This window comes from Podarcis melisellensis (genome assembly GCF_964234715.1).
Source record: "Podarcis melisellensis genome assembly, chromosome: 3".
Taxonomy (NCBI): domain Eukaryota; kingdom Metazoa; phylum Chordata; class Lepidosauria; order Squamata; family Lacertidae; genus Podarcis; species Podarcis melisellensis.
The window spans coordinates 5,915,083-5,923,101 of NC_138530.1; the positions used below are offsets into that span (position 1 = coordinate 5,915,083).

Sequence of the window (8,019 nt, forward strand, 5' to 3'; positions counted from 1 at the left end):
TGCTATGCAATTTGCCCTGTTATAACCTATATTTTCATGCTATTGTCATGAAATTACACTTTTTCAGGTACATTTTTTAAACACATTACTTGGAGGGAGAGCTGCCTTTCAGAGGACAGCTGTGCTTTGATGTTCACACGTTAACTTCATTATGGCACAGTAATATAAGTAAAAGGGGACGCGGGTGGCGCTGTGGGTAAAACCTCAGTGCCTAGGACTTGCTGATCGTAAGGCGACGGTTCGAATCCCCGCGGTGCGGTGAGCTCCCGCCGTTCGGACCTGCCCACCTAGTAGTTAGAAAGCACCCCTAAGTGCAAGTAGATAAATAGGTACCGCTTTAAAGCGCGAAGGTAAACGCCATTTCTGTGTGCGGCACTGGTGCTGGCTCGCCAGTTGCAGCTTCGTCACGCTGGCCACGTGACCCGGAAGTGTCTTCGGACGGCGCCAGCTCCCAGCCTCTTGTGCGGGATGAGTGCCCAACCCTAGAGTCGGGCAGGACTGGCCCGCATTGGCAGGGGTACCTTTACCTTTTTAATATAAGGAAAAAGGGACGTGGCTGGCCCTGTGGTTTAAACCACTGAGCCTCCTGGGCTTGTCTATCAGAAGGTTGGCGGTTCGAATCCCCACGACGGGGTGAGCTCCCATTGCTCGGTCGCAGCTCCTGCCAACCTAGTGAGGCATCTAATCACAGCCTGCATTTTTATCAAAGCTTATATATTAATCAGGATCTGTATTTTAAAATGAGCTTAAAGATTTTCAAATGTTTCATGCCAGGCAAACCAGCTGCCTAAGAACCTTGGTAAGATGTTTATTCTCCTGGACAAGGGGCCCCTTGATTTATAGCAGAAAACAATTCTCAAAGTCGTAAAAAGGGAATTACAGGCTAAGAGCAAGGTTACACTGACCCTACAGATTAAGCTTAGGCAAATAGTAAACTTGAGCCATATCTTCTTCCTAAGGTTAAAAAGGTCAAGAGCAATGAGAAGCATCTGGCTGGCAGAAAAGGGAGAGAGTATTTTGGGAAATCTTTTTCTAAAAGTTGTTTCTTTCTTAAACTGATATCCTTTTAAGATTTCTTTTCCTTTTAAAAGGTTATTTATGTATGTATGAAATACATTGGCTTAAATGTAATTATGCAAAGGATCTAGAAAGAAAGAAATGCTAGATTCTTATTTCATATAGTTGTAAGAGTTGTAACTATCCTGAAATTAAGTCAGCCACGAGCCCAGCCCCCTGCCAGACAGGAGACGCCATCGAGCACTCCTGATATATAGTTGTCAGGCTTTTTGTTTAAAGACCTCCAAGAAGGAGATCTTTCAATGATGATGTGAACTCAAGATCCTTGAAGATAAAAAGTTAAGATTAAACCATCTGTTTTGGAAGGCAATAGGGCAAGGAGGGCAAGAGGTGAGCTGGTAATTAAGGTTCCTTGTTGAGATAAATGTAAGATAAATGATTACTTATTTGTCATTTATAGATAGAAGAATATATAGCTTTTGTCTCCCATAAAAGGCAAAAGGAAATGGGTGTATCTTTTGTGATTAGTTCTAGCAAACAGCCAATGGGAATTTCAACCAGGCTGATTGGACAGAGGCAGCCAAAGGAGGAGCAAGGAGGCTGGGCTGAGGGAATATAAGTGCTGGCCATAATGGCAGGAGCCCAGGCCAGAGCTTGGTAACCATATACCACTGTGCCTCTCATTTATTTGTCTGACAAATAAATTATTATTTTAATTTCTCTATTGCTGCGTTGAATATTTCATTCCAGCTAAGCGTTAACCACAAGCAGGGTGCTACACTAGCAATTCGAAAGCACATCAAAGTGCAAGTAGATAAATAGGTACCGCTCTGGCGGAAAGGTAAACACCTTAGTCATGCTGGCCACATGACCCGGAAGCTGTCTGTGGTCAAACGCCGGCTCCCTCGGCCTGTAAAGCGGGATGAGCGCACAACCCCAGAGTTGTCTGCAACTGGACTTAACTGTTAAAACAGTCCTTTACCTTTTTTTTAATATATGGGAAATGGAATTGCATGTAAAACTGGTAAGGAAAAACAAAAGTAGCCTCTTCTTTTCTCAGTTTGGTTAGATTTTATGTAATTCTATGCAAATTTATGGAATATGTTTTACAAAATAAAATTTTGATTTGTCTCTTCCACAGGTCTGCCAATAAATTTGGGGTATAAAGTTTCTAATTAGTGGGAAATGTTTCTTGATGTAATATAGAGCCTTTTATTCTGGGTAGTCCTAGGGGCTCTGATGGCTTCAGTTACAGGCTTTAGTTTCTCTATAACGTATAAGCCATGTGTGCCTCACTTCTTGCTGTTGTGTTTCGTGGACTGACACCCTCCACTCATGAGCAAATAGCTGGAGAAGCACATTTACCATTTCTTCTTGTGAATGTAGCAAGGGTGGTAAACACCAGTGGCCAGTGGCAAGGGGTGGGGTGGGGGGTAGGAGTTGGGATGCCACAGCACCCAGAGCGTCACAGAGCCACTCCTGCTGAAAGGGCTGTGGAGTTGTTGTTCTCTTTCATCCTATTGTGAATTAACTTCCTTCTCCCCACTTATGTTTGTTTCTCTCTTTGCACAGGATCTGCACAGTCCAGGAGACCTAGGAATCCTAGGCAATGCCTTAACACGGAAGGTGGTTCTTGCTACCCTATACGTTGTCCCGATACTCATGAAAAGATTGGACAGTGTTTTCGTGGTAGTCCCTGTTGCCAAAGGTAATTTCAGCTTACCAAAAGAGAATTACACCTCCTGCCCCTCTCCCATTACCCTCTGGATTGATCATTTTAAGTACCCATTGCAGAGTCCCCTAAATTGATCATCCTTTGCCTGCAAGCACAATTGCTCCATTATAAAAATAAAAATACCTATGCCAGAATCAGCCAAGGGTGGAACATCCCATTTTGCCGCTTGATGCAAAATGGTAATTGCTGCTTTGCCATTCTGCTGGCACGGCTCCTAAGCCCATCTACCTGCTCTTCCTGCCATGGCCTGATCTGCCGCTGACACACACCATACCCTGTTGGTTGCAGGCACAGAAGCGGCACTACCTTTGTTGCCCATTTTAAGCAAGATGCTGCTGAGTTCTTTCACCATAGGCAGAACCAGCGGGGCAGGAGGGGCACCAATGGGTTTATTGTCTGAGGGGCTTCTGCCAGCAGAAGCAGGGTCCTCACCTGCCTCATGGCTGGTCTAGCTGTCTTTGGCCCCTTTGCCCTGTGAGCTTATGCCAGATCTCCTTTGCCAAATCCCTAAACCACACCAGATGGGCATATTTAATTTGTTGTGCAGCTTCATCCATTGTTTATCTCAGTGCCTAAGAGATGTCTATTCTGCAGCTTTAACAGATGCTGGGCACTTACTCTGTGTGGTATCCTGCCCTCCACCGTTTAAGATTACCTCAGTTTCACATCCCATGCATTCCATGCAAATCTGCCACTTTCAACTCCAAGCAGCTTCATTCTTATTGTATCTTTTAAAGAAAGAACCTGAGGCAGTAGACTTTTGTCTTGGGTGCATACAAAGAAATTAGCAACTGGACGGAATGAACCCCAGGGTGCCAGTATCTCTCGTGTTTCTCAAAACATTGTCACAAAATTGTGAGCAAGCTTCCTGTTAACCCAGAACTCTTCCTCAGGGCCACAAATACAACAAATCCCTGCGGTGCATAACATCCAGTCTGCAGGAGAATATTGGAGACCTTGAAAGCTCACTCACTATTCTGTGACATATTTAATTGTACCTAGAAAAGAAAGTCCCCCAGGGGTAAGGATGGGCAATAGATTGGATTCAATTCTCATTGAAAGGTGAATCTATGTAATTCATAGTTACTGGAAATGAAAAACTGAAACAGACCCATCCGTACCCAATGGCTTATTATCATGAAATCGTTCTTGTGGTCCAACATGGCTTGCTTTCTATTTTCGTGTCTCAAACATGGTCACTTTGCTCTGAAACTGAGTTAACTGTTATCTTTTTGTTGCTGGTTTCTATGTTTTAGACGGGAGGAGTGATAGATGCCTTTGAAAAGTGGAAGATGCTCCCTCTCTTTGAGAGCCGCTGGATCCCGCTTGATCCCCAAGCTAGGGACTTCTTCTCTAAAGCATCCAGATTGAAAAAAGCAACAGTTTCAAGGTTCACATGAGCTTGTGCCTTGCAATAAAAGCAGATCCAAAAGCCTTTTCACCTCTGTTTTTCATTTCTAAGCATGAGTGCTATTGCTAATGAAGTCAAAATGGCTCCTTACATCCATGAGACGGTTGTTTCAGCAGGCATGGTTGTGCAGAGGCCTAAGACGTCATTATAAAGGAAAACTAAAAGGGGGTGAGGATCTCTCAAAACAGTCTAGCGAGTAGGACTGGACCACAATGTGGAGAATGAAGAGTGACAAAATATGGAGGGTGGAATGAGAGGGAGAAGAAATTCTGTTCAGTTTCCCTTTAAATGGTAACCAAACTGAGTTGCACTCTTCGAAAAAGTATGCCAATTGAAATATAGTTATATTTCCCAATTCACAGGTCTTTGAATTTTGGGGTTATTAAACTGACCAGACCAGATCTGGAAGTTTCCTCTTATAGATTCTAGGCCCCTCCAGCCACAGGATTACAGGATGGGAAGTAGCCCAGGCTTTTACAGAAACTAGCTCCACAAAGCACACTCATTACACTTTATTAGGCATAATTGCATGCACATGTGCCTGCCAAAAAGAATTCTTCATCCTAGGATCCCATGGCATCCAGTCGGGTGAGATAAGAGAATGCACATCCATTCCTCTCTATGGCAACAGAGCTCACTCTTTTAAGATGTAAATGGTGGGTACTTAGCTGAATGGCTATACAGTGGTACCTTGGTTCTCAAACTTAATCCGTTCCGGAAGTGCGTTCCAAAACCAAAGTGTTCCAAAACTAAGGTGCGCTTTCCCACAGAAATTAATGCAAAATGGATCAATCCATTCCAGACTTTTAAAAACAACTCCTAAACCATCTATTTAACATGAATTTTACTATCTAATGAGACCATTGTTCCATAAAGTGAAAACAATCAACAATGTACTGCAAACCCACAATCAATCAATCAGTCAATCAATCAATCAATCAATCAGTAGCTGAACTGGATTCCAAACAGTCAGAAAAACAATTCCTAAAAAGTGCATCAAAAACAAAAAGGCAAAATAAATAGGAAAATAGGTCTCCCGCGGCTCTGGAAAGAAGAAGAAGAAGAAGAAGAAGAAGAAGAAGAAGAAGAAGAAGAAGAAGAAGAAGAAGAAGAAGAAGAAGAAGAAGAGGAGGAGGAGGAGGAGGAGTTTGGATTTGATATCCCGCTTTATCACTACCCGAAGGAGTCTCAAAGCGGCTTACATTCCCCTTTCCCTTCCTCACCCACAACAAACACTCTGTGAGGTGAGTGGGGCTGAGAGACTTCAGAGAAGCGTGACTAGCCCAAGGTCACCCAGCAGCTGCATGTGGAGGAGCGGAGACGCGAACCCGGTTCCCCATATTACGAGACTACCGCTCTTAACCACAACACCATACTGGCTCTCAGACCACGTTCATATCCCGGGGCACAGTTTGCAACCTGGAACACTTCCAAGTTTGTGGAGTTCATAACCCAAAGCGTTCGTAAGCAGGACTGTTTGTAACCCAAAGTACCACTGAAACCTCCATTAATATAGCATTTATCCGCTGTTAAAATCCATTACACAGCCTGCAAGATTTACAGTTGTCTTAATTATGTTTTTCATTAATTAAACAACCACTGGCAGTACAAAGTATCTGTAATGTAACATTTTTATTACACAGAATGTCATTCTAAAAGAGCAGTGAGTACCAGCTACCTGTTCCATTAGTTACACAAAGCACGAATTACTTAAGTAGTCCCTGAATACATCGTCCTTTGATTGCAAGCTTAATTGGTTGCACAGCTGGTTGTTTTCATACTTTGTCCATTGCAAAAGACACCTATGGCAGAATCAGCCTAGGGCGGCACATCCCAAATGGCAGTGATCTTGTCCAAAATCAGTGCTGATGACACCATAGAAGTGGTGCCAAATGGGCCATAGGCAGCTATAGCCATAGAAGTGGTCCTGAATGGGCACCCAGTCAAAGTTGAGGGGCTGCTGGATTCGGGCAGCTCCTGCAATTTCTTCAGCAGGGACTTCACTCTAGAGCACCAACTCCACCTGCTGCCCCTTGATTTTCCCTTGGAAGTGATCACCATCGATGGCAGGGAACTTCTGGGGGGCGGGGAAGTGACGCACCAGACCCCGCCAATGCGAATGAGGGTTTCCAGGCACACGGAGACCATCACTTTTCACGTGGTCACACTGGCAGGACCTCCAGTGATACTGGGAATGAGCTGGCTGGCTGTGCTGGTCCCGGGGGGAAGGTTACTGCTACCGTAGTCAAGGTTCAGTCCTGAGTCACTAGCCTGGAAATAGTCCACAAGATGAGAGGCGAGGTCCGAAGATCAGAAGCAGGAAGCCGGGTGGGGAACAGGAACGCTGGAAGGTCAGAAGCAGGAAGCCGGGCAGGGAACAGGAACACTGGAGGAACAGGACTGGATGCTGGCCGATACAGCTCTTCAATGTTGACGTTGCTCCCGCAACCTTGGACCGGGCTGACTGGCCTTTATCTTCTCTGAGGCCAGGGGCGGTCCCGGCCCCCAGGAGCCCCGCCTCCCTTGGCCTTACCAGATGGGTGGTCCGATACCGCCCAAAGTGCCCCGCTGTTGGGGCATCATGGGTCATCCGGAGAACCTCAGCCCGCAGTGCCCCTGGCAGGATGTACAGGCGACCGTGGTGCAGCAGAAGGCCCTGATGCAAGACCAGCCCCAGATACTGAGGGCTGGACCCTTCAGCCAGCTCCCGGAGTCGTTCCTGGGCCCAAGCGTCGACCCGCTGCTGTTCCCGCACCCGAGCCTGCAGTGGCTCAGCCTCCTGGGTGGCCAGAAATGCAGCTGGTGGTAGGATCGTGGTGGGTACTGCTTGCTATACCGTGTCTGCATTGTCTTCAGGTTTCCGGGACAGGGCATCCGCCTTCTGGTTTTGGGAGCTAGGGATGTAGCGGATCCGGAACTGGAACCGGGAAAAGAACAACGCCCACCGGATCTGCCTTTGGTTCAGCTTGCGGGTGGTCTGGAGATACTCCAGGTTCCGGTGGTTGGTTCTCACCTCCACCGGGTGTTGTGCCCCCTCAAGATGGTGGCGCCAAACCTCAAAGGCCACCTTGATGGCTAGTAGTTCCCGCTCCCACACAGTATAGTTACGCTCCGCTGGAAGGAGCTGGCGGGAATAGAAGACACAGGGTAAGAGTGGCGCTTCAGGTCCATACTGCTGAGACAAGACGGCACCGAGAGCCGTACTGGAGGCGTCGGTCTCCACCACAAAGGGTCGAGAGGGGTCAGGATGTTGCAAGATCGGCGCTCTCTGGAAACAGGCCTTCAACCCCTGAAACGCCTCCTCTGCCTCCTTGTCCCAGGAAAACGGCGTCTTGGGGCGCAGTAGCCGGGTCAACGGGGTGATGCGATGAGCATAATCTGCAATGAAGGTCCGGTAATAGTTGGCGAACCCCAGGAAACGCTGTAGGTCCTTGCGGTTCCGAGGTGCCGCCCATTCCCGAACCGCTGCCACCTTCCCAGGATCCATCTGCACCTCATCTGGAGAGTCGGTGACCAAGGAAGTCCACTGACCGCTGATGGAACTCGCACTTGCTGAGCTTTGCATACAGGCGGTGCTCCTGCAAGCGCTGCAGCACGGTCTGGACATGACCCTCATGGCGAGCCGGGTCACGGGAGAAAACCAAAATGTCATCCAAGTACACCATCACGTACTTGTATAGCAAGTCCTGGAACACATGGTTGATGTACCGTTGGAACACAGCGGGCGCTGTGCTGGTCCCAGGGGGAAGGTACCGTTACCATAGTCAGAGTTCACAAGATGAGAGGCGAGGTCCGAAACAGGGAGCCGGGCGGGGTCAGGAACACTCGAAGATCAGAAGCAGGATGCCGGGCAGGA

At 47.2% G+C, this 8,019-nt stretch overlaps 1 long non-coding RNA gene across 1 annotated transcript; it reads left to right on the forward strand.

The window, feature by feature from the left end:
- The first annotated feature begins 1,959 nt into the window (after positions 1-1,959).
- LOC309366011 lies at positions 1,960-4,124 on the forward strand. Its single transcript, XR_014166391.1, has 3 exons — positions 1,960-2,214; positions 2,590-2,725; positions 4,009-4,124. It is a non-coding gene; the product is annotated as an uncharacterized lncRNA (long non-coding RNA).
- The last annotated feature ends 3,895 nt before the right edge of the window (positions 4,125-8,019 follow it).